The sequence below is a fragment of the Mirounga angustirostris genome, unplaced genomic scaffold, assembly GCF_029215605.1.
Source record: "Mirounga angustirostris isolate CCGP_5_RB_7025 unplaced genomic scaffold, mMirAng1.0.hap1 SCAF_4, whole genome shotgun sequence".
NCBI classification, from domain to species: Eukaryota; Metazoa; Chordata; class Mammalia; order Carnivora; family Phocidae; genus Mirounga; species Mirounga angustirostris.
This window is the reverse complement of record NW_026991712.1, coordinates 65,536,110-65,560,706: the sequence shown is the minus strand read 5'-3', so window position 1 is coordinate 65,560,706 and position 24,597 is coordinate 65,536,110. Positions and strand designations below refer to the sequence as shown.

Genomic DNA, 24,597 nt, shown 5'->3' with positions numbered 1-24,597 from the left:
GAAAAAGAGACTAGGTATCCACTGTAGGAAGAACATGGAAGTGGCAGTGAGCCGCTTTCTCAATGGGGAAATCGAGCAGGTGGAGGAGCATTCTGTGCTATATACTGTAACAGGGGCTCAGGCTGAGACGTGCGGAGAAAAGGCAGGGTCGGGCTTTAACCAGAAGCCGTAACCTTTGCTCAAATTATTATCTTTCTTGTTGCTACGGCACACACCTTACTACCTTTCAGGAGGACAAAAAGGATGAAATTTTCAGCCTGGTGTCTGACCCGAGCTTGGCTTTCTCATTGGATCATCATCACTCTCATGCAAATTGTGGTCCAATGTGACAATATATTTGCTGTTCTCCAGGAATGACCCACACAGCCATGTCTGGCTGACTGCTTTTCATGTATCTCCATCTTTCGTGATCTTGCTCATCATTCAAGAGCCTACTCAAATCTCGCTGTTGTCATCAGAACATCCCTGCTCCCTCCCGCAGGAAGGAAGCTTTCTGTTCCTTATTCTTCTGTTACCATCAGAGACTATTTTAAATATTTGTCAAGGCCAGCTCTCCATTAGACATCTTTTTTTAATTATTATTTTATTTTTATTATTAACATATAATGTATTCTATATTTCAGAGGTACAGGTCTGTGATTCATCAGTCTTACACAATACACAGAGCTCACCACAACACATACCCTCCCCAATGTCCATCACCCAGCCACCCCATCCCCCTAACCACCTCCCTTCCAGCAACTCTCAGTTTATTTCCTGAGATTAAGAGTCTGTTATGGTTTGTCTCCCTCTCTGGTTTCATCGTGTTTCATTTTTTCCTCTCTTCCCTTATGATCCTCTGCCTTGTTTCTCAAATTCCACATATTAGTGAGATCATATAATTGTCTTTCTCTGATTGGCTTATTTTGCTTAGCATAATACCCTTCTTTATCTATGTCAGCCTTCCTCACCAGATGGTGAAACCCTAAAAATGGGTCATCCCCCCCAACTCCCATACACTTGTGCCTGGCACAGGGCCTGTGTATTTTTGAATTGTTGAAAGAATCGCAGGAGAAATGGGAAGGAATGGGGATTTGAACTTAATTTTTTTTTTACTTGAGTACAGTTGACACACAACGTTACATTAGTTTCAGGTGTACAATTTAGTGATTCAACTTCTCTATACATTATTCTATGCTCACCACAAGAGTAACTGCCATCTGTCACCATACAACACTATGACAATATCATTGACTACATTCCCTATGCTGTGCCTTTTCTTCTCAGGGCTTATTCATTCCATACCTGGGAGTGGGAGATAGAAGTTGGCTTTCGGGGCGCCTGGGTGGCTCAGTTGGTTGAGCGACTGCCTTCGGCTCAGGTCATGATCCTGTAGTCCCGGGATCGAGTCCCGCATCGGGCTCCCTGCTTAGCGGGGAGTCTGCTTCTCCCTCTGACTCTCCCCCCTCTCATGTGCTCTCTCTCAAATAAATAAATAAAATCTTAAAAAAAAAAAAAGAAGTTGGCTTTCAAAAAGCGTGCACTGCCTAAAACACTGAGCTCCTAACTCTACCATGGTTAAACACGTGATGAGTATTGTAAAGCAAATATATTTCCTTTTAGAAGCTGCTGTGCCTCATAAATGCCAGGGTTGAAATCCTTTAGGGAATATTTTTACAAGAACTTTTAGAAAAGTATTGATCGTTAAGCCAAATTGGTCAAATGTGCAAAGGCATCAAACACCATTTGCTTAACCAAATGGAGAGCTTGATCTGATCTTTGCAGCCATTGCTATATTGTAACTCTTGTATTCAGACATTTCACTCCAAAATTGGTTTATACTTGACTGTTAAGAAAGAGAAGTAAAACTGTTCATTGAGTGGATTGAAGGTCAATGGGCTTTCCTTCTTTCTTTTTTGGTGCTAACCACAGGTGTCTTTAACTGTATGAAGCCTTTCCAAATGACCCTTTCAGTTTCTACAGCTACTACGTTGTGAACTAAAGCTCAACAGTTTGTGGATTTGACAATTTGACTTGGTAATCCCCTAAGCAGAATCTGAAAAACAAAACAACTTAATATCTCTGTGAAGAGTTCTGCTGAAATTCAAGTAAATAAGTCTTCAGTTTTATGGCTACTAGTTAATAGCACATCTGTGCCAGGCCACAGTAACCAATTAAATAAAATGTAGCCTCTAGTTATTAAAGTTTCCATTTAACAAAATTATCAAAGGAGGTAAAGGAGAGGACTTAAACTTTTTTGTTACTTATAGGACATCAAAGAAACAATCCCATCTTCCTCCTCTTTTCTCCATCAAACTAAAGAAGGAGAAAGGAAGGAAGGGAGGGAGGGAGGGAGGGAGAGCGATAGGAAGGAAAGAAAAAAATGCAAACATTTTCAAACCATCAAACCAGGAAAATTTTAACAATGTCTCAAGAATAGGTACTATGTTTCTTAGATGAAAATCTTTAATTTAGCTGAGTAAACTAGAAATAGTAACACTACTCCTCTTTTGGCTCTAAACCCCTATGGTGACATTTTATTGAATCTACATTTCTACGCTAATTGCTACAATTTTTCTAGAGTAAAACAGAACAGTAGTACAACAGTTGTGATGACACTCAAAGTGTTCAACTGTGACACACGAATGACCCACATTGTAAGGGAGGTTGGGAAAGAGGATATTTAATGTTTCCAGCTTCTATAGTAGAAGATGACAAGAGAAAAAAGGAAGTTAGGAATGACAACTGGATTAGCCAACCAGGTAAGAGACATGGCTTGCAGGTGGAATGTGTAAGGTATGTTGGAGGAAGGGCAAGTAGATGACATCTCACTGGGGCTGAGTATAGGTGAGAATTAAGAGATGAGATTAGAGAAGATAGCTTGGCACCAGGACCCTACCTGCCAAATGAAGGAGTTTGGCATTTATCCTTTTAGCAACAGGGACCCACTGGAAATTTGAGTAGAAGAGTGATATGCTTAACAGTGTTTGAGCACCAATAATCTGGCCAGAGCATTGAATGTATTGAAGGAGGAGTCTAGGAGACCATTGCAGTGGTCCCTCCGTGAAATGGACATGAGTGGGAATGGTGGCAGTAGTATGGAATAAAAAGTATGACCATGGAAGAGATTATAAAGTATGAATGGTCAGGACTTGCTGACTCATAGAGGACCAAGAAGAGGGAGCATCAAAGATGACACTGCAGCTTTACGCTTGGATAACTAGGAAAACATGTAATAGAAGTAGGAAATTAAGAAGGGAGCTGGTCTTAGGAAGAAGATTAGTTCAAGTTTAGATGTTGAGTTTGAGGGTTTAGATGTTGAGCTTGAGGCAGAGACAGCAGACTGTGCAATGGAAACATGTAACAGGCAGATAACACACAGCCCACAAGATATTGGACATTAAGAATAATGGCATTTCTGGTGCTGCTCTGGGACATATTTGGTGCAGGAAGTACTATGGTGTTTCCTAGAGGAGGGTTTACAGAGTGTTTCAGAGAAAGGCAAATAATTTTCTATACAGTCTGTACTCAGTACAAGTGAAGCCTGAAAACTTTTTGAGATTAGTAATAATGGCCCTCAAAACAAGAAGTGGACATTTCATGGCAGTAGGATGAAATATTCAGATGTGTATCCCAAAACCTGGGAGAGGAGAATCCAGGCGGTATAATAGCTGAGACAATTCCCACAACCACACTGACTAATTGTTATCAACAATTTCTGAGTGAGAAAGAACTAGAGTATTCAAAATCACCTGTATTTTTATATCTAAGCTACTCGTTCAGTAAACATTAGGTGTAGTTCTCTTTCTAAAAGATGCTGCCATTCCAACAAGACCCTTTGTCAGATCCCTAAGTTAAAGAACCTCTGCATTAAATTGTTACAGATAGATAACTAATCAGGGTAGAAGGGAACTAACTAACACAGTCAAGATATTGTGCCAGAATTGACACGCCCAGCACAGACACCTCAGAATGCTGTCTCGGCCAGGCCCCTATTTTGGTCTGCCTGTGCCTGTTGCAGCAGAGCTGATGCTGTCTGAAGCTTAAGTGGAGCTAAAGGTGATCTCCCTGCATGCAGTCATTGGGCTTGAGGTTGAGAGGATTCAGTTAAGAGGTAGAGGAGGGGCGCCATGGTGGCTCAGTTGGTTAAGAGTCTGCCTTCAGCTCAGGTCATGATCCCAGGGTCCTGGGATCCAGCCCCACGTTGGGCTCCCTGCTCAGTAGTGAGTCTGTTTCTCTCTCTCCCTCTGTCCCTCCCCCGTTCATGCTCCCTCCCTCCCTCTCTCATAAATAAATAAAATCTTAAAAAAAAGAGGTAGAGGAAATAGATGTGTTCATCAAATTTTCTACATGAAGTAGGATTACCTTTCTAGTTAGAAAAAAAAATTATTAATAAGAAAAACTTCTGAGCCCCCCAAATTAGAATATTCTTAAAACATCTTTTTGAAGGAGATAGAACAAGGTGAATGCAATCATCCTTATAATAGTGTAGTTTTGTTAAGTCAGTGTATCTCAACTTCCTTCCAGAGTTTTCATCTTCTCAGAGTTTATCTGTACACTGGGTTGCCAAGTCGACCAAGAAACATCCAGTAGGACTCAGACACCTAAACTAATTTTTATGAATGCCAACCATAAGACTTCTTTTGCTTCATGTTATATAAAGCCCAGAGCCCAGCATTCACATTCTACTTCAGTTTATATTTTGAACCCTGTTTTCCTTTCATAGATAAGGATGGTTATGAATGTGTATAAGATATAATCGTATGTGGATTTACACTATTTATGTAAAAGATATAAGATGTATGTATACATGTATGGGGAAGATAGTATGTGTGCCTGTTTTAAAAATGTAAATGGGGCAAAAGTTACCCCCCCTAAAAAAAAGAATCCCAAAGAACAAACAATAACAACAAAAAGTCTTGATTATCCATATAAATGAATTAAAATTAGAGGCTAAGTTTTCTGGCTTTTTTTTTTTTCCTAGAAAGAACAGACATTCAAAAAAGCCAATTGATCTCAGAGATTTCTTGAAAATGCCATTATTTTGTGCTCTGGCACTTTCTACAGTGGGAGTCCTTGTTAGTCAGGGGCAGGGGAGAGGAGAGACAGCTGGGAAAGAGGGCAGAGACTACTGACAGTGGTGGGCCAAGAGACCCTTGAAGGTACAGAGGACACCAATGCTTAGAAACTAGCAGATGGGTCCACTGCAGGGAATGAGCCAGCAACTAGGCAATTCAACTTAGCAAACATGCACCAACTCAAACTGTGATGAAAAATATAATCAAACCTCTGCTTTCACTTTCTCAACTTGTGGTCTAAACTCAACAGGAAAATTAAGATCTTGTCCTTTGGACCTGACAAAAATGCTTGAAAACTCCTCATGCCAGACCTTGAGTCCTATTAGCAAACAGGCTGTTTCAGCTCCTTTCTTGTTGGGGTGCCTTCTGCCTTTTATGTAGATCTCTGGTAGCTGAGGTACCTGGCTAGGACTCCTGTCTCTTGATACCCAAACCTTTTGCCTGGTGGGTCACTTGAATTTCTGGGCCACTAGGTTTCCTCATCTGATTCTTCCTCTTTCTCCTCTCAGAGTCTGGAACTCGTCTGCCCACAGACCTTCCTTGATCCTCTCTATCATTGACTTCTCAGCACTCTCCCATTCCTCTTCCTAGCTGAATTCCCAATCCTGGCTCTTAAGCCTTTCCATATTGTATCATGAAAATTAAGACCTCAAGGAATGCAAGTTCTTCAACTCCACACTTGGTCAAAGCTGGAACATATCTGTGATGTTCACCGCTGTTTGCCCAGCACCTAATAGTGCCTACATATGCTTGGCATACTATAGACACAAAAGAAAGAACAAAAGTTAAAATAAGTTGGTAATGTATTATTGACCCCAAATAGGAAACTTAAGATTTTTAATAAGGTTGAAACAAAAAGATGCTCTGCTTTATCAGCAGTTTATTAGAAAATTTTTTTAAAATGAAAAAATTCATATGCTTATAGTTAATTGAGATTTAAATCCTAGTAAGTCTTTCACCCTGGCCTCCTCACTGCGCCCCAAACACACCAAGTAGCATCCTGCTTTAGGGCCTTTGTATTTGATATTTCCTCTGCCAGAAATGTTCTTCCCTTAATTACTGCATGGCTCATGTGTCCTGGAATGTTTTTTTCTCTGTTTCTTGAATGGCTCATATGTTCACTTCCTCCATATCCCTGCTCAAATGTCACCACAGAGGGAGGCCTTTCCCTGACTCCCCAGCTAAAATAATAACACCCTACCACTTTCTAGATCTTTTGCTTTGCTTAATTTTCTCCCACCTGACACATCATATGTTTATGTGTCCATTTCTGTCTCCTCCCACTAGAATTTATAAGCTTCATGAGTGAACACCTTTGTTTTCTCCACTACTGTATCCTCACTCCCTGGAATGGTGCCTGCTTTAAGGCAGGTGCTCACTAGCTATTTTATTGAATGGGTAATTCAAGGTAGGAACTTAAATATGCACTTCTCAATCTGATGGTTAAAACTATATTCTTTTTTTTTTTTTAAGATTTCATTTATTTATTTGAGAGAGAGAATGAGTGAGAGAGAGAGAGAGCATGAGAGCAGGGAGGGTCAGAGGGAGAAGCAGACTCCCTGCCGAGCAGGGAGCCCGATGCGGGACTCAATCCTGGGACTCCAGGATCATGACCTGAGCCGAAGGCAGACGCTTAACGACTGAGCCACCCAGGCGCCCAAAACTACATTCTTAATCAGTACTGTAGTTCAACTGAATAATCATTATTGTTGGAACATATAAGAAATCATGAAAGAAAATAGCCTATTGTATTTAATTCTACTGCATTTAACTACAGACTATGCTTATATTTATAAGTATTGTGACTTGAGGTACATTTTCCTCATTTTTATTTACCCTTTTGAGCCTCATTAACCTATTCTAAAATATGTTACTGCTTACTCAACAATATTTTATCTTCTGGCTAAATAAGACAGAACATCTGTCTCCTAAATTACATATAATAAGTGATAAAAGTACAAATAGTACAGATCCATGTTAGGAATAGGAAAAGCAGACCTCTTTAAAAAACACTCATGTTTAATCTTTAAATGGATTTTCTGTGGGGCTTTTGACAATCTGATAGCCAGAGTGCATTTACGAACTAATGCTTTTAAAGCCACCCACTAGTCATTCGTGGGTAATTCTATTGAAAAAAATTTTTTTGTCACATCTAATGGTAAGTCCCAAGCCCATGGTATGGGAAAGGATAAATCAAATGTGGGTATTTGTTATGATATCATATATTAGACACCAGAACCTAACCGCTGGCTTCCCTGCTAAGTCAGAGCACCCAGAAAAGCATACATACACTTGTCATTCCTAGGAAGTTAATGATCAAAATGGATATAAAAGGATTATAAACAAAAATCAGGATAATTGAGGTGCGGGAGGGCAGGAAGGGTAATGTCCAGAGAATATCGTGTGGGTGGTTGAACAGTTGTCAGGTTCATAGATTTTTTTTAAGCCTCCCAAGCAAGATTAAAACTTTATTCTTTAGTTATTGAAACATAAAGCAGAATCTCCTGCCGCTCTTTTTCAAGTACAAACTGTTAGTAAAAGTACAAACTGTTAGTAAAATGTCTATACGGAAGCCTTGAGGCCTCTCCTTCTCTTCCAGAAGCTAGATTTAACAAATAAGAAGGCTGGTCTGGAATCAGAAAAACACTTTCCCGGCATTAGGAAAGTTACTCAACTTCTCTGAGCCTCCCCACCTGTTAAGCAGAGATAATAAGAATGTATATCAGAGGTAATTGTAAATATTAAATGAGATAATATACACATGTGCTAAACTGGAGACTGGTGATTTAGTAAGCTCTCAATAAATTAATATTAATGATTATTTCTTCCACATTCTTTCTATAGCCTCACTTTTTCTCTCTGCTCCATTTCCTTTCCCTGTGTCTTTCCCTCACGACAGAGCCCGAACTGTAATTATTATTTGTAAATATGTATTGAGCATCAATCAATTACCATTAAACAATAGTTCAGAAGAGTCAATATGTATGTGAGGATTTACTAAGCAATTACCAGAAGCAACAGGCTGGGAGAATCAATATGTATGTGAGGATTTACTAAGCAGTTACCAGAAGCAACAGGCTGGCTGAGAGGTCTTGGCCTGGTTGGGTATGCAATCACACAGCCGAGCAATGCAGGCTGTTACTCAGGTTGGGGCAACACTGCTGTTGAATTGATGGTGGTGGCTGGGCCTGACTGACTCTGAGAACAAAGACCTGAAATGTCTGGTTTCTTAGGAAGCCTGTTCCCATTTGGGAACAAGAAGTTTCTGGGTAAGTGCTTCCTGTGGTGGAGAGTGAGAAGGGCTCCTTTCCCTGCCTCCTAGAGTTCCTGAGCTCAGGAGAACAGGCTCTGTGAACTCTGGGGCATGACTCTTTCAGGATGTTTCTGAGAGGTAGGCCTATCCAGAAAAACACTTTCCTGGAATCAGAAACATTTGGCTCAACTATAGCTGGACAGGGAGCTGTGAAAGTTGTTTCATGGAACCCCTCTCTGTGCTTCCCTTGCTCATACCTTTGTCTTACCTGATCTCTGCTCCCTACTCCTTACCATGCCTTTCACAGAACTACTGCTCCCAGCTTCCAAATTTCTATATCAGCCATTCCGAAATGTTTACAATTTCCCGAAGGAGCCCTGTCTTCTCTCCTTTGCTTATTAAAGAGCTGCTTCCTCTGCCTTTAATGTGCTTCTTGGCCTGTCTCTTATTTCTCAAGACCTAGTCCTGGTACATTTCTGGGCAGTCTCCCTTCATCCCCATTGTACAACAAGGTGTCCCTCAATGTGTTCCCAAGGTCTCAGTGTTTGTAGCCATGGTGGCTCTCATCAGGCAGTCAGTATGTAACTATCATGACTATTCATTCTTCTGTAAGCGCCTTGATAGTACAGACCATATATGTTTGTTTAATCTCTGTGTCCCTAGTACATGGTATATACTATGTATACATAGTACAGTCCTGATGCTTTGAAAGTGCTTAGTAAATGTTGGTGGAACAAATTAATAAGAATCTGAATTACAATCCTCTACATACTCCATCTGCAAGTGAGCTGCTGACTGCTAAATTGTTCAATAAAATAGTGTTGAAAAAGTGTACACTTTCACCTATCTCCTTTGGTGTTAAAAAGGTTAATACCTATTTGGCAACAAAAGTTTAATGAGGAGCCTTAAGTTCCTTGGAGGAAAGGGGCCATACATATTTTAAAATTCAGTAGCAACTCCTATCCATGGTTATTGTCACATTTCTCCTTGTGCTCTGCTTATAGAGAATTCAGATGCCCCAAACTACTTAATAAAGTGGTACAATTTTTAGAAAATGACTATTTATTACCCAACATTCTTGTAAGATGAAATAAAAGAGATATTTTAAATGAGCAAACAATGACGACGACAACAACAACAAAACTCCCAAACAATCATTGATTTGATTCACATACTCTCCACCCTCCAACTGGGGAAAACCAACTTTTTTTTCTTAAAGAAGAGTATGGACTGCCAACTGTTTCCATTTTCTTTCCGGAGATAGTATGTCCAGACATCACATGACACATTGCCATAGGCAGCAATTAAAGAAGATGGGTAGGACACAGATTCAGAAATGAATCCAAGAAAAATATTCATTGGGCATTGGTGGTTGCTCTACTTGGTTTCTGAGAAATCTACAAAGAGATCCTTGCTGAGTAATAGTGAGGGTTTATTGAACACAAAACCCTCCCCTCCCAAACATCTAGCTCTACTATGTCCCTTAATGTTTTTCAAAATAAACTCTTCCACCTACCTTTGCTTCAGGGTGCCCTTGGCATTGATGACTGGCCTTCCATAAATGACAATGGGTAGAGCTAGGGGATTCCAACTCTGATCTACTTTCCAACAATATTATCACCTGGAGTTTGTAAAATAAATGTAGAAGGAAAGGCATTAAAATCTTGAGTTTTCTGGAAAGCTTCAAAGATGAGCATAAAAATATGCAATGAAAACAGAATGGTTGATATGCTTCTTGCCTCCCTGAGACACTTCCAAGAAAATGCCCCAAAAATGTCACCATAAAGAGAGACAACATTATCACTATCAGTGAAGAAAGTAAATATATAAACTTCTGAAGTGTAATGTAAGAAGGGTTCTGACCAGCTAGGAGGTAATGCAGTTGTTGTAAAAAAAAAAAAAAAAAAGGCATGGTCTTAGACCAGGTTCAAACTCTGCTCTCTTACTTAGTAGCTGTATAAAATTGGACAAATTACTTAATTTCATGAAATATACCTTTCTTATTTTTAATTTGGATTCCTAACTACTTTACAAATTTATTGTTCATTCACTCAAGTAACTGATAAATGTTTGATTTTTGAGCAATTACTAGAAACCAGATACCATGCTGGGTGCTAGATATTCAACAACAGGATATGTTTCCCTCATGGATTTCATTGTCTAGGAGCAAAGATAGTTGAATAATAAAATCATTACAATATATTGTGACAACTGCCTTAATACTGGTACATTCAAGGTAGTACAAAGGTGAAAGTGGTTGGGTCCTCTTAGGACAATCAAGGAAGTCTCCAAAGAAGAGATGGAGTTTAAGTATCAGCTAATGTTTAACAGATGAGCAGAGATAGGGAATGGAAAGACTTTTGGTGCAAAAACAACAGAGTGGCCAGTGGCATGATGTGAAAAATTTAGAAACTTCAAGAGTTCAGGAAACATCGTGTGGCTCAACTTATTTAAGCAGTAGGAGAGGATTGGTGACCATCTGAATAAAAAGGCTTAGCAAAGAGAAGGATGACACCCAGGCTTTTTTAGGAAGAGACTCAGTTGAGGTTGATGTCCTTTACTGAGGGACACAGAGAAGGGGTATTAAGAAGAAGGGATGACAGAGATAAAGAGGCAATTTGGGGACAAGTTGACTGTGTGAGGGTTCTATGAAACATCTAAATGAAATATCTTGTAAGCAGTCCAATGTACCGGTCTGGAGCTCAGGAGAGAGAGCCGACCTGGAGATTCAGGTTCAGAACCCAGAGCCTCATATGTAAGACCAGATGAGCACTTGGATCTTTCCTCCACATAGACTGGCCTCAAGGCAAATGAGGAAGTCTGGGTTGTGGGGGTGATGTCCAAGGGGAAATCCATACTTTTGTTCAGAGTCTTTGTGGGGAAGAGGTATGCTTGGGAAACCCTGTGGTCCATCCTTACAGTAGACCTGCCATAAAGGAAAACCTGCCATAAATCAAAAAGTATTGCAAAATTATAGAAGTTATTTTATTTGCTTACATTTAAAAAAATATTTTGAAGGAATACAAAGACCACAGCAATACTTCTTAAAACCCCTGTCTCTTTCTCATTTGCTTCCCTTTAATCACAAACTGCTCCTTTAACCCTCCTACATGTCCTGAAAAGCCTTCCCCCACTCCTAGCCCCCACATCTCCTATTCCTTTATCCCTCCCACTTTCTCCTTATCCTACATCACTAAAATCCCCAAAAACGAGACTGATAAGGCAGGAAGAGGCTTCTTTGGAGGGTGAGGGAGGAGAAGAAATGAAACCTACAAAGTCAGGATCTTTTTAGAGGCCAGGAAGAGGAGAACGGTTGGAAGGACTCATGCATTAATAATATTGTTCTTGTTACAGTAGACTCAAAAGCCAGGTTGATCATCTAAATAAGTCATGCATGCAAAGAAACCTAGCAGAGAGCAAGGATCCTTGTTCCAGGGAATGGGATAGAAACTAAAAAGAAAAAAAGGTTCTAAGTTCATGGGTGAAATGTGTTTCCTAAAGAAATTCCCTGGGCATCAGGCAACTGCTGCAGCAACTTGTATATGTTGCAGTGATCTCTGGTACAGGAGAAAGAAGCTGTTAAAGTTTCTGCTAAGGCCTGGATATCATTGGAAGAAGATATAGAGTGAGAAGAAAACAAGAGTCAGGACAGAAGCTTAGGGAGCAGGTTGATGGAGAAAGTCAGTGAAGGATTCTGATGAGAATCTGTCAGGAGGTGGAAGAGAACCTGGAGTTTATGGTGTCTTGGAAATTAGGATGCATTTTTTTCAAGGAGACAGTTCCAAATGTCCCATAATCATCAAATTTGATACAGAATGGAAAGTAATCATTGGATTTGGCAATTGGGAGGTCACTGATAACCTTAGCAAAAGCATCTTCAGTGAAATGGTAGAGACAAAAGGCAAATTACAATGTGTTCATCGTGAAAAATGAAAAACTGGAGACATGAGGACAACCATCCTGAGAAGCCTGTCTGAGGACGGGAGACAGCACAATAACTAGAGGAGTTTCTTCCCTCCCTGTCTCCCTTTCCCCCCTCTCTCTTCTCTCTCCCTCCATTTCTTCCTTCCTGATGGTCAAGATTTGAATATCTTTAAAGGTCGTTAGGTAGGATCTTGTGAAAAAGAGTCTAGAAGTTCAGAAAGGAAATTATAGAGATGGGGGCGGGGAGTACAAGGTTAGATTGAAGGATTCACCAGGAATAATAGAAGAAGGAATATGCTTTGCTCTGAGAGTAGAGGGAAGGAAAGTTTTGGTAGGAAAGCAGGAGGTCATCAGTCAGGAAGTTGAAGGAGTTTCTCTCTGCTAGCATTTGAGTTCTCTGCCAGGCAAGGTCATCCACTGAGAGTAAGGTATAAGGAGGGAGGAGTTGGGTAGGGGGACACAGGGAGAAGTTTGGAATAGTGAAAGTATAGAATGGGAGGGGGGACAAGATAAATGGCACAAAGGGTTCATATTTTTGAGACCACATGTTGGAACCACCTAGTATATTTGAGACTCATAGGCTACTTTTCCCAGCTGCGGCCGCATGAGGTGCAGAGATGCTATCATTAGATGTATTCAGGGATGGCAGTTTGAGGCAGGTGAGGCATTCAATAAATACCTGCTTCCCCACGAAAAAAGTACAGGTTAGTAGTATAGAAAACATACAGTTGTGACTTCCTAGCAGGAAGAAATGTTTTCATTTCTTGAAGTGAAGTTTAGTCAAGTAAAGTCTAATTGTGGCATTTAGTCAAGACCATGAAGGTCTTCTAAAATTGTTGGTTTTAACTTTGGGCAGATAAACTGCAAAATATCAGGTAGTGCCACTTGGTTACTGGACTTCAGGTTGTGACTGCTGTTATCTTGAGGACACAACAGGAGTAATCAATTCCCTTTTTGCCCTACCCACATCAAGGGAGACAAAAGAATTCCAACAGGTCTAATCCTCTTGCCCTTGCAGACAACCTCTAACATACCAGGAAGTACTAGAACAGTGACTTTGGGGAACATGCTCACAAAGTGTCCACACACATGAGATCATTTCTTACAATTATTGCATAAAGGCAGAAATATTTCTTTCTCAGAAAAGAGATCTGAATTCAGATAAGGCAGAAGCAAATACAAAAGAGCAAGAATCAGAATCAACCAATTTGTCCTTTTTTATCCAGTTAAGAAAGCAAACCCACTCTTCCAGCAGATAGGAGTCAAAGCAGGCAAGAGAGATGGAATGAATCAGAAGGAATGCTCAAGGACTCACGGAGGTCATAGCTATGCTCCTTGAAATTGCAATGATTGTGTAATATTTTAGAAAGAAACCTGCACCTGAGCCAGAGCCCATCTTGTGGCATTAATTTTGGTACGAACTGGGAACACAGCTCATGCGTGTATGTGTGAGTGTGTGTAGAACAAAGTGGAAGGAAAGGAAACTAACATTTTTTGGATCCTTACTATGTGCTAGCACTTCACTTTTTCTCATTTAATTCACATATCAGCCCTGTGCCATAGACGTGATTTTCTTTATTTCACAGAGGAAAGAATCTGGGCCTCAGAGTGGTATGAAAGCTTGCTCAAGTTTGCCTTTAGAGACTGCACACTGCATGGCTTAGACATGAGTCAGGAGACAGGCAGAAAGGGCCTGAGGACTTAACTCTGCCACTAACCACCCCTGTGACTTGGGGAACTATTTAAACAAAATAGTACCTGTGATGATAGTTTTTTGTGTAAATTTGTCTAGGTTACAGTCTCCAATTATTCAATCACTATTCTAGGTGTTGCTATAAAGGTGTTTTGCAGGTGTCATTAAAGTCCATAATCAGTAGATTTTAAGTAAGGGAGATTATCCTGGAAAATCTTCATGGACCTGATTCAATCAGTTGAAAAATTTAAAAGTAGTGCTGGGGCTTCTTGAAGAAGAAGAAATTCTACCTGGGGACAGCAGCTTCACTCTGCCTCAAATCCCAGACTACTCTTCTCTACAGATTTTGGACTTTCCTTGTCAGCCCCCACAATCACATAAACCAATTGCAACAAATCTCTTAATATGTACCTCCTACTGATTCTGTTTTTCAAGAGGAATCTTGGCTGATACAGCACCTCCCTCTGGTGGGTTGTGCAGATTAAATGAAGTAATGTATGGCTGGCTGTATGGTAAGTACCTGACATGGTGCCAGAAACACTAAAAAGGGTTTGAAAAATGGTATTTACTATTATGATGACTTGACAAACACAGGTTGGATCTTCATCTAGTTGACTTCCAACCTGACTCTTTACCCAACAATTTGGTCAAGAACTGTAGTTACTGGGTCTGGGTTTTCTCCCTAATTCAATGTGACCTGGAGCAAGCCACAAACTCTAAGGGCCTTGGTTTCCTTTCTGTAAAATAAGGAGCTGTACACCAAATGATTTCGGTACAAACTCTTCCAGCTCTGATGTTCTCTGGGTCAGTTTTGACCTAATTTATTAGATTTTTATTAGGCCTGGTCTATTTCATCCAGCTACCAGACAAGATCTATTCCAATACAGTTACATTCAAGGCTGCTCCTACACGAATAACCCTCTAATTACTGGGTGGTTTATGGCCCGAGAATACAAACTAAGTTTAATCTTAACCTGAGCAAAGCATTCTTGTTCTTTTAGCCAGTAGTTACAGAGCTCCGGCTCTACCCCAGACTATAGGCTCTAGGGAATAATAAAAGAACATTAAATCTGGTTTCTGTCCTCGAGGAACATAGCAAGACATCTAAAAATCAGATACTACTATGAGGGACTATATATTTAAGTCTAAGCACTATTGGAGTTGAGAAAAGGGGGGAGAATGAGATCATTCTGAGCTGGAATGATCAGAAAGGCTTAATAGAAGAGGCAGGGATTCAGATAGATGGCATGTCTATGTAAGAGATGAGAAAGAAGTTAAATCTTCCACCCTTACTATGCATCAATTATTCAACAATGGTGGAATAAACAGGTAAGATTTGGGCAGCTCTTTACATTGCTGCTTACCTTTGTTGGCACAGATGATATAAAAGTGAATGCTTCATGACTTCAGGTTTTCTCTCCTATTCTACCTAGGATGTTCTGTGCAAGGATGAATGGACAGCAGTCGTACTACCTTGCACCCATTTACACATGGATACCTTCAAACACCATGACAACCCCCATCATCCATGCATTAGGGCACCCCCCATAGAAAATTAAGTTCCATTAAGATGAGGTCCATGCTTCTCTTGTCTGCTATATAAATATTCATGTAATAAATCAATGAAATCCTTGGTCTCCAGAATATGGGAGACATAAAGGGGAAGCTTCCCTAACTGAAACTTTCAATGGGATTAAACCACTAAAAACAGTGATTCTTAGACTTTGGAAATTCTTTGATTGTCAATGTCAGCCCATTCTGACTCCCTGCTCCCACTCCCTGCAAAATGTTGCTTGAGCCCTACTGGTAGGGCTTCTTCTCCAAAGAGCCACTGACAGAACTTCTGCCAAAACTTTGCTGGAGCTGAACAAAAAAACTAGTCACTGTGTGTAGAAGAAAAGTTATGCTTGAATAACAAGCAAACACCAGAAGGATTAATTTTATAAGCTTACCTTTGAGATCAGATAAAGGCAGCTTAACTTTTTAAAGACAATATTTATTTTTATCAGTTTAATAAACATCTCTTAGCAATACTGATAGTCATCTTTAATGGGTAGGAACAAAGAAACCTTAGTAACAGTTAAACTTAAATTGTTCACTAATCTTACTTCAGTTTATTGCCTCTTTCATGATGATCTTTTGCTAAATGAGTCTAAAAAAATACTTGGTGATGTGTGTAAACAAGCCAGAAATTCTCAAGACTGTGGTCTAATGAAAGCAAATAAACAGGGTTTACAAAATAATTCAGAACACTGAAAGAGACAGTGTTTGAGGTATAAATATAGATTTCTAGAAATAAGAAGTTAATGATCATAAGTCAATATCCAAAAGGATCACTATAAAGATTGGAAGTGGAAAAATATCCTCTGTATTCAGAAACATTTCCTAGTCAATTGCAAAATAATTCTGCCCATAGATTATTAACATTTACATTCCAACAAATTTTTGTAAATATTTATTCAGCTCCAACTACGTGCAATGAAAGTTCTCAAAACATACTGTATCCAATCAATGCAATAAATCATTGCATATTTACCAAGGACTGGACTATGAATAGTCTGGGTAATGTAGTGTACACATGCTGTTTTTGTCTGTCAGCCTCTATATATTCCCCCTTCTTCTGTTAACAACACCTGAATTTTTCCTTTGGGGAGCCACTCTCTCCCATTTAACACTATGTGTTTCTATGAGATTGACTTCACCCTGCTAGCTCCAAGGATATTCAGGTAATCATGACCCGCTCAGTTGTCCTTTAACCACAGTGGGATTGATTTAGAGGTGGGCATATAGATTGAAGTAGAGGTGAATTTGGTGATAAAAGCCAGGCCAATGAGACTAAACTCTGGGGTTTTATTAGAAAAACTTGGGCAAGATGGGCGCCTGGGTGGCTCTGTCCTTAAGCGTCTGCCTTCAGCTCAGGTCATGATCTCAGGGTCCTGGGATCGAGTCCCACAACGGGCTCCCTGCTCAGCGGGAAGCCTGCTTCTCCCTCTCCCACTCCCCCTGCTTGTGTTCCCTCTCTTGCTGTCTCTCTCTCTCGAAAAATAAATAAAATCTTAAAAAAAAAAAAGAAAAAAGAAAAACTTGGGCAAGAAAAGCTCTCTTCCCACAGATTGAAAAGAGCGACGAGTTGAGACCCTGTTAAAAAAACACCAACACAGAAGATGGAGAGCAAGACCACGTTTTAATGGTGGTGCTGGCCACCTTCCCCTTGCCCCCAGATCTCTCTCCTCCTCTCTACTGGCTGACTAAATGGATTCTATCAATCTCTCTTCTCCTCTGGCTTCCAGGCGGGAGTGCTGTGAGGAGATCAGAGATATTAGATCATTTCCCAGTCCTTTTCTGTGGCGTTTGCTCAGGTTGGCTGTCCCTCTACTGGAGGCTACAGCTCCTGTTAGGAAACCCTTTCCATAAAACTCTCTTATCTTCAGATTCCAGTAAGCACTCTTGCCTTGCTCCTTTACGTCTAGAGATGATAACAATGTCCCACTATTACTTGCTTTGGTATATCAACAACCCTTATAATTTTCCTAAACCCTGTCCCCATCTTTGTAATTAGTCTTTTTTTTTTTTTTTTTAACTCAATTGAACGGAGCCGTATTTCCTGCTAGGACCTTGACAGTTAAAATGACATTATAGTTCTTAATCCAGACATGCCTAAAGATAGTGATACTCCTAACTTCTCAACTACTTGAGCCAATAAATTCCCTTTTTCCTAAAGGCTGTTTGAATAGGATTTTCTGCCTCTTACAACAGAGAGTCCTAATATAGTTTGTCAGGTTGTTTTGATTGCATAGACTCACACAAAACACTTAAATAATAGGGAGAGGACACTCTTATGGACCGAATTGAGCCCCTCAATTCATATGTTGACTTCCTAACCCCCAATACTTCAGAACGTGATTCTGATTTGGAGATGGGTTCTTTAAAGGGGTAATTAAGTTAAAATAAGATCATTAGCATGGGCCCTAATCCAATCTGTCTTGTATCCTTCTGAAAAGAGATTAGGACACAGACTTGTACAGAGGGAAGACAGCCATCTATGAGCCAAGGAGAAACCAGTATCTTGATAACAGACTCTACCCTCTAGAATTGTGGGAAAATAAATTTTTGTTGTTTAAGCCACTTAGTCTTTGATACTTTGTTATAGCAGTCCCAGCAAACTAATACAGGCACCTACAAATTATAACTGGGAAAGATACTTCTCGAGGCCAACAACTCTCTCCAAGTCTCTAAGTCAACATGGTCTCTTAGCTCATCTGTGTCTCTCTGTAAATTGGTTCCATTTACATGTTTATGTCACTGGCTAGTCCTTCCATATTTCCCAATCCAAAGGATCCTAAACTAATTGATTTGGCTAACTGCCATTGATACTATTAGGGTGAGACCTTTGCACTAACCCACCTCATGAGTTTCTAGCTAGCAATGGATAAGAAGCATTTGGATCATATGCCCTTGTCTGGTTCCACCAGTGGCTATCATGTGTAGGGAACAATTATATGGTGGTTCTCTGCATAGAAAGTGGAGGGAGGGTCAGTTTCAGGGAGAAAGAGAGGCTGTATACAGCTGGCATTTGATAAGTCCAGCATTTGGTCTCCTGGGTTGGTAGCATACTGCTCAGATCTGGCTTCAATTTTTACTGTAGTAGCCAATTCTTCATTTCAGTGACTCACAAGGCCTGCTGTCTTGATCTTGAGTCTTATGAGATACCCTAAAATCTTTACAATAACCACACTATTGTGCTTGACTTAGTTTGATGTGTTTGTTACTTGAAAACAAACAAAAAAAGGCTTGATTAAAATAGTGTCCAGCAGTATGATTACATTTCTGTCCACAGTTTCTTCTCCCTTTGGGGAGGTCAGGGGTGGCACATGGAGGTATTTGGCTGGGGTAAGGGCAACCTTGTGGGTAACTTCAGCTTTCAGGCCTACTCTGCTGCCCAGTACTCCCCTCCAGCAGAATGGCAGGGCCATTTCATTTGTATCCAAAAGCCTGGAAGTGTGAGAGTTTGAGTGTGTGGGAGAAGCTTGATATTTTAGCAACACTGAATATTTTGGGACAAGATGGGCATACTTGGAAAGCCACCTTTTAGAGGCAAAATGTAAAAACACTGAAAGATTTAAGACAAGAGAGCCATAAGATCAACTTTTCATCCCAGAAAAAACACTCTGAATAATGGAAAGTGGTTTGGAGATAGGCAGGCAAGAAGTAGAGCCAGGCTCAAAGGGAGGAAGCCAAGCTAGAGCTGATGATGGCCCAAATGAGTTGGAGCCAGTGGGGATGAAAAGAGGAAGGCACTGAGAAAAAATGGAGGGATTACAAGTGTGGCTAGAGCCCACTGTTCAATACCCCAGGAGGAGCAGGTGTAAAGGTACATCTACTATGCTAGGGACCTTGGCGTTGGCATTAAAGAAAGGGATGGGATGATCAGGACCATGCCCAAGCAACTCTGCTTTCAGTTCTTCTCTCTGCTTAAAGCCAGGAAAGAACTTGGAGACCCATCAGGACATTGTAAATTCCTTAAAAAGACAAAAGGATTAGCTCTGTCATCTGCAGCAGAGGTAGTAGGGTTGGAAAGAGAAAACTCTAGATCATTTGGAGCTGGATATAACTGGTGAAGAGCGAAACAGCAGCCCTTGGGGAACACTGAGGAGCATCCAGCATGGAATTGGGGTCAGATTACTATCTGGGCTGTATTGATGCAGCCCAGCCCTAGCTGGTCTTTTAGGGAAAGGAGCTATTTAAGGGGGAAGAAAAGGGGCTTTGAATTTTAGGTGGCTGCATATTAAACTTTTTTTTCCCTAACCATATTTGCATACCTCCTCTTCCTGCTCCCCATACATTTTAGTGACCACCTGAATGATGAATAACAGAGGCCAGACCTTTGTCTGGTGAGGTAGATTGTATTATTGTCATATAAGTAATTGCATTTCCTTTTCTCCCTCGGTTGACATTAGGTCTCGCCATGTGACTTGCTTTGGCCAATAAAATGTGAGTAGATGCTTAAAATGTGCTCCTGTCATTTGGCTTGGCCTTTGCATTCTTGCCCTCTGTCATAGAAAGAGCCCTCTCCTTTAGCCTGGGTCCCAGAGTGAGTATAGAAAAGCCTGAACCACTTACAGGCTGGAGCAGAGCCACTGTAGGCAACCTCAGACCCATGAGCAAGATACCTTCCTTTTATAGGTCATAGAAATGTGTGTTTTCTTTTTTTATTACACAGCATTATTACAGCAAAAGCTGACTAATTTAGAAATTAGTCCCTAAAAGTATGGTGCTGCTGTGATAAGAACTTAAAATACTTGTCCTTCCCTTGGGACTGAACAGCAGGCAGCAGGAAAGTGTTGAAGACTAGAAAGATGATGATCTTGTAGAGCAAGATTACGTAGTAGCAAATATTTGGTAAAACCTGCAATTACTTGAGGACAGAAAATATACCTCATGAATGGGTGGTTTTGGGTGACAAGATTTCAAGACAGACTGTTATTAGTATGAGTTGGTTGCTGCTCTTGATCAAGGTCTTCAGGGATTAAAGAGTGACTCCAGAGATTCCAGGACTTGGAAATATGAAAAATGGATCTGTTTCTCATCCTCAAATAGAAAAAGGAAAAACTGAAAAATGCTGAAAGCTACAAACTCTGATTAATGCTAATTAAGACCAAGTCTCAAGACAAAGATCAAATAAATATTACTATCATACTCTTTGTTAAATGTGTTAATGGATTAAGGTGGTATCCAGTGAATTCTCTTATCTGGGCCAAATAGCTCATAGAAAAGAGATAAGGACTAGGTTCCACTAACTTAATAAGCTCAAACGCTATAATTAAGCCTAGAGAGAAAGAGAGGCATGACGTGAAAATTATTGTAGATATAGTTGTCTCATGGAGCTAACTTAAATCACACAAAAAATTAAAAATAGTTTTTGGGGAGAAATATAACTCCCAAAGCCCTATTGCCTGGATTAAAAGAGACTGTGGCTCTTTGAGCCATGAAAAAGGCTTAGGATAATAATGTATCAAAATTGGTTCATTAATTGTAACAACTATACCATACTATGTATAATTTTAATAATAGTAAGAGCTAGGTATCCGGTAAATGGAACTCTCTGTACTATCTTAGCAACTTCTGTGTAAATCTAAAATTATTTTCAATTAAAATTTTATATAAAAAAATGAAAGACTAAAAGTTTTTCCTCTAAGATCAAGAGCAAGCCAAGGATGTTGACTCTTGCCACTCTTATTCAACGTAGTACTGAAGGTCTTAGCAGGAGCAGTCAGACAAGAAAAAGAAATAAAAGGCATTTAAATTGCTAAGGAAGAAGTAAAACTCACATTTACAGATGCCATGATACTATACAAAGAAAATCTTAAAGACTCCACCAAAAACCTATTAGAACTAACAAATGAATTCAGCAAATTTGCAGCATATGAAATTAATAAACAGAAATCTGTTGTAATTTTATACACTAATAACAAAGTGGCAGAAAGAGAAATCAAGAAAACATCCCATTTACAATTGCATCAAAAAGAAGAAAATATCTAGGAACAAATTTAACCAAGGAAGTGGAAGACCTGTACTTTGAAAACTATAAGATATTGATGAAAGAATTGAAGATAACACAAACAAATGGAAAGATACCATGCTCATGGATTGGAAGAATATTATTAAAATATCCCTACTACCCAAAGCAATCTACAAATTTAATGCAATCACCATCAAAATATCAATAGTATTTTCAGAAAAACTAGAAAAAAGAATCCTAAATTTCATATGGAACCACAAAAGACCCCCAAATGGCCACAGCAATCTTGAGAAAGAATAAAGCTGGAGGTATTACACTCCTGATTGCCAACTATACTACAAAGCTGTAATCAAAAAAGTATGGTATTGGCACAAAAAGAAACACATAGATCAATGGACAGAACAGAACAGAGAGCCCAGGAATAAATCCATGCTTATATGGTCAATTAATCTATGACAAAGGAGACAAGAATATACAATGGGAAAAGGACAGTCTCTTTAATAAATGGTGCTAGGAAAACTGGATAGCTACATGCTATCCAATTCATGCAAAAGAATGAAACTGGACCACTTTCTTACATCATATGCAAGAAATAAATTCAAATGGATTAAAGGCCTAAATGGGAGACCTGAAACCATAAAAATCCTAAAAGAAAACATAAGCAGTCATGTCTTGAACATCAGCCTTGGCAACATTTTTTCTGGATATGTCTCCTCAGGTGAGGACAACAAAAGCAAAAATAAACTACTGTAACTACACCAAAATAAAAAGCTTTTGCACAGTGAAGGAAACCATCAACAAAATGAAAAGGTAACCTACTGAATGGGAGAGGATATTTGCAAATAACAGATCTGATAAGAAGTTAATATGCTAAATATATAAAGAACTTATACAACTCAGCAGCAAAAAACCAAACAGCTGGATTAAAAAATGGGCAGAGGATCTAAAATAGACATTTTTCCAAAGACGACATACAGATGGCCAACAGACACATGAAAAGTTGCTCAACAAAACCATTAGGGAAATGCAAATGAAAAATATGATGAGATATTACCTCATACCAGTAGATAAGAAATAATAAGTGTTGGTGAAGATTTGGAGAAAAATGAACCTTTGTACACTGTTGCTGGGAATGTAAATTGGTGCAGCCCCTGTGGGAGAGTAGGGAGGTTCCTCAAAAAATTAAAAATTGATATACCATATAATCTAATAATTCTACTACTGGGTATTTACCCAAAGAAAATGAAAATGCTAATTTGAAAAAATACATGCAACTCTTTGTTTACTGCTGCATTATTTACAATAGCCAAGATATGGAAGCAACCTAAGTGCCCATTGATAGATGAATGGATAAAAAAGATGTGATACACACACACACACAGGAGTATTACTCCAACATAAAAATGAATGAGATTTTGCCATATGTGACAACATGGATGGACCTAGAGGGTATTTATGTTCAGTGAATAAGTCAGACAGAGAAAAACAAATACCATGTGATTTCACTTACAAGTGGAATCTAAAAATCAAAACGAATAAACAAATAAACAAAGAACAACAGAAATAATCTCATAAATAGAACAAACCGTGGTTGCCAGAGGGGAGGGGGATTAGGAGATGGGTGCAATAGGTGAATGAGACTGAGACATAAACTTCCAGTTATAAAATAAATAAGTTACAGAGATAAAAAGTATAGAACTGGGACTATAGTCAATAATGTTGTGATAATATTCATGGTGACAGATGGTAGCTACTCTCGTCCTGGTGAGCACTGTGTAAAGTATAGAGTTGTGTCAGCTGCACACCTGAAACTAATAAAACATTGTATGTCAACTATACTTCAATAATAAAAAAAAAATGAACCATGAAAAATTTAAGACCTTATGGTCCCCAACATTCTGCAGGCGGGTAGCAGGATGAGGAAGCCGCTCAGCTGCCAGGGGGTACATGTTTTCCTTCAGAAGTGGCCAAGAAGGATAATGGAAAATTACCTCTCAGAAGGTGGAGTCAAGAGTCATGAGAACAATGAAAAGAAAAGCTATTCCCAGGGAACAGAACTGGAGCCTAAACAAAGAACATTTCCTACCTTCAGGTTGGGGACTTGGCAACATTTGCCCAGGGGGATTTCAGAATTGCTACAGACCAGTGACTGCTTCCCCTTCTGTGATGGGCTATTTATTTTTGCTATCCTGTGTCTGTCCTGTATGGTATGTTGAGTGGGGGTACTATTCAGAAAATTATCACTTCTGTCTCCCCTTTCTCACTTATATGAAGAATATCCTACCCTCTCCATTGATGTTGACCACATGAGTTGTTTTGGCCAATGAATGTGAGCAGAAGCTTTGAATGTGCTTGCAATATTTGACTTGATCTCTCTGCCTTTCATGTTCCCACCCCCTACGTTAAGAAGAGTTTGCCTAGGGGCGCCTGGGTGGCTCAATCATTTAGCGTCTGCCTTCAGCTCAGGTCATGATCCCAGGGTCCTGAGATCGAGCCCCACATTGGGTTCCCTGCTTGGCGGAAAGCCTGCTTCTCCCTCTCCCTCTGCTTGTGTTCCCTCTCTCGCTGTGTCTCTCTCTGTCAAATAAATAAAATCTTTAAAAAAAGAAGACGAAGAAGAGTTTGCCTAGGAGCCACTGTTCCTTTAACCTCGGTCCTAGAATGAAAGACTCCTGGAACATACCTGAACCCGACCTGCAGCTCAGAGCAGGACTGCTGTAGCTGCCCAGTCAATCTGTAACTAAGGTAAAAACATTTTGTTATTGGAAATCACTGAGAATTTTTGGTACACAACAAAAGCTGATTAATACACACAGCAAAGGTTCCCAAGGAACTGAGGGATGACTCTAGATGGGGTTTGCACATAATAAAGGTAAGGGAGAAGGTGGAAGAGAAAGTTGTAGGGTGTTTCCAGGTAATGATCCACTTTATCTCCCAAATCAGGATAGAGTATTCCAAACATCATATTCATGGGAGACACTAGAAGTTTCTCAAATGACTAGAGTCCAGCAATTTATATCAAACTTTAATAATTAGTGATACCATTAAAATCCAGATAATAACTATAGTCCCAAACAAGGTCCTATAATATAGAAACTCCTTGGGAATGAGATTGTGATATAAAATGCTAATGAATATTAGAACTTCTTAG

The 24,597-nt window shown here is 39.7% G+C and overlaps 1 long non-coding RNA gene across 3 annotated transcripts in view; it reads right to left on the bottom strand.

Annotated features, from left to right (window-relative positions):
* LOC135364103 (uncharacterized) overlaps positions 1 to 24,597 on the bottom strand; it is a 169,762-nt gene that overhangs the window by 30,733 nt on the left and 114,432 nt on the right. The window contains exons 5-6 of one of the 3 annotated variants that reach the window (XR_010410673.1): positions 24,130 to 24,186; positions 9,827 to 9,931 (exon numbers count right to left, since the gene is read on the bottom strand). The exons of 1 other annotated variant lie outside the window; for it this stretch is intronic. This is a non-coding gene — a long non-coding RNA (uncharacterized LOC135364103). The remainder of the gene's footprint in view (positions 1 to 9,826; positions 9,932 to 24,129; positions 24,187 to 24,597) is intronic. One more of the 3 variants, XR_010410674.1, reaches the window with a different exon arrangement.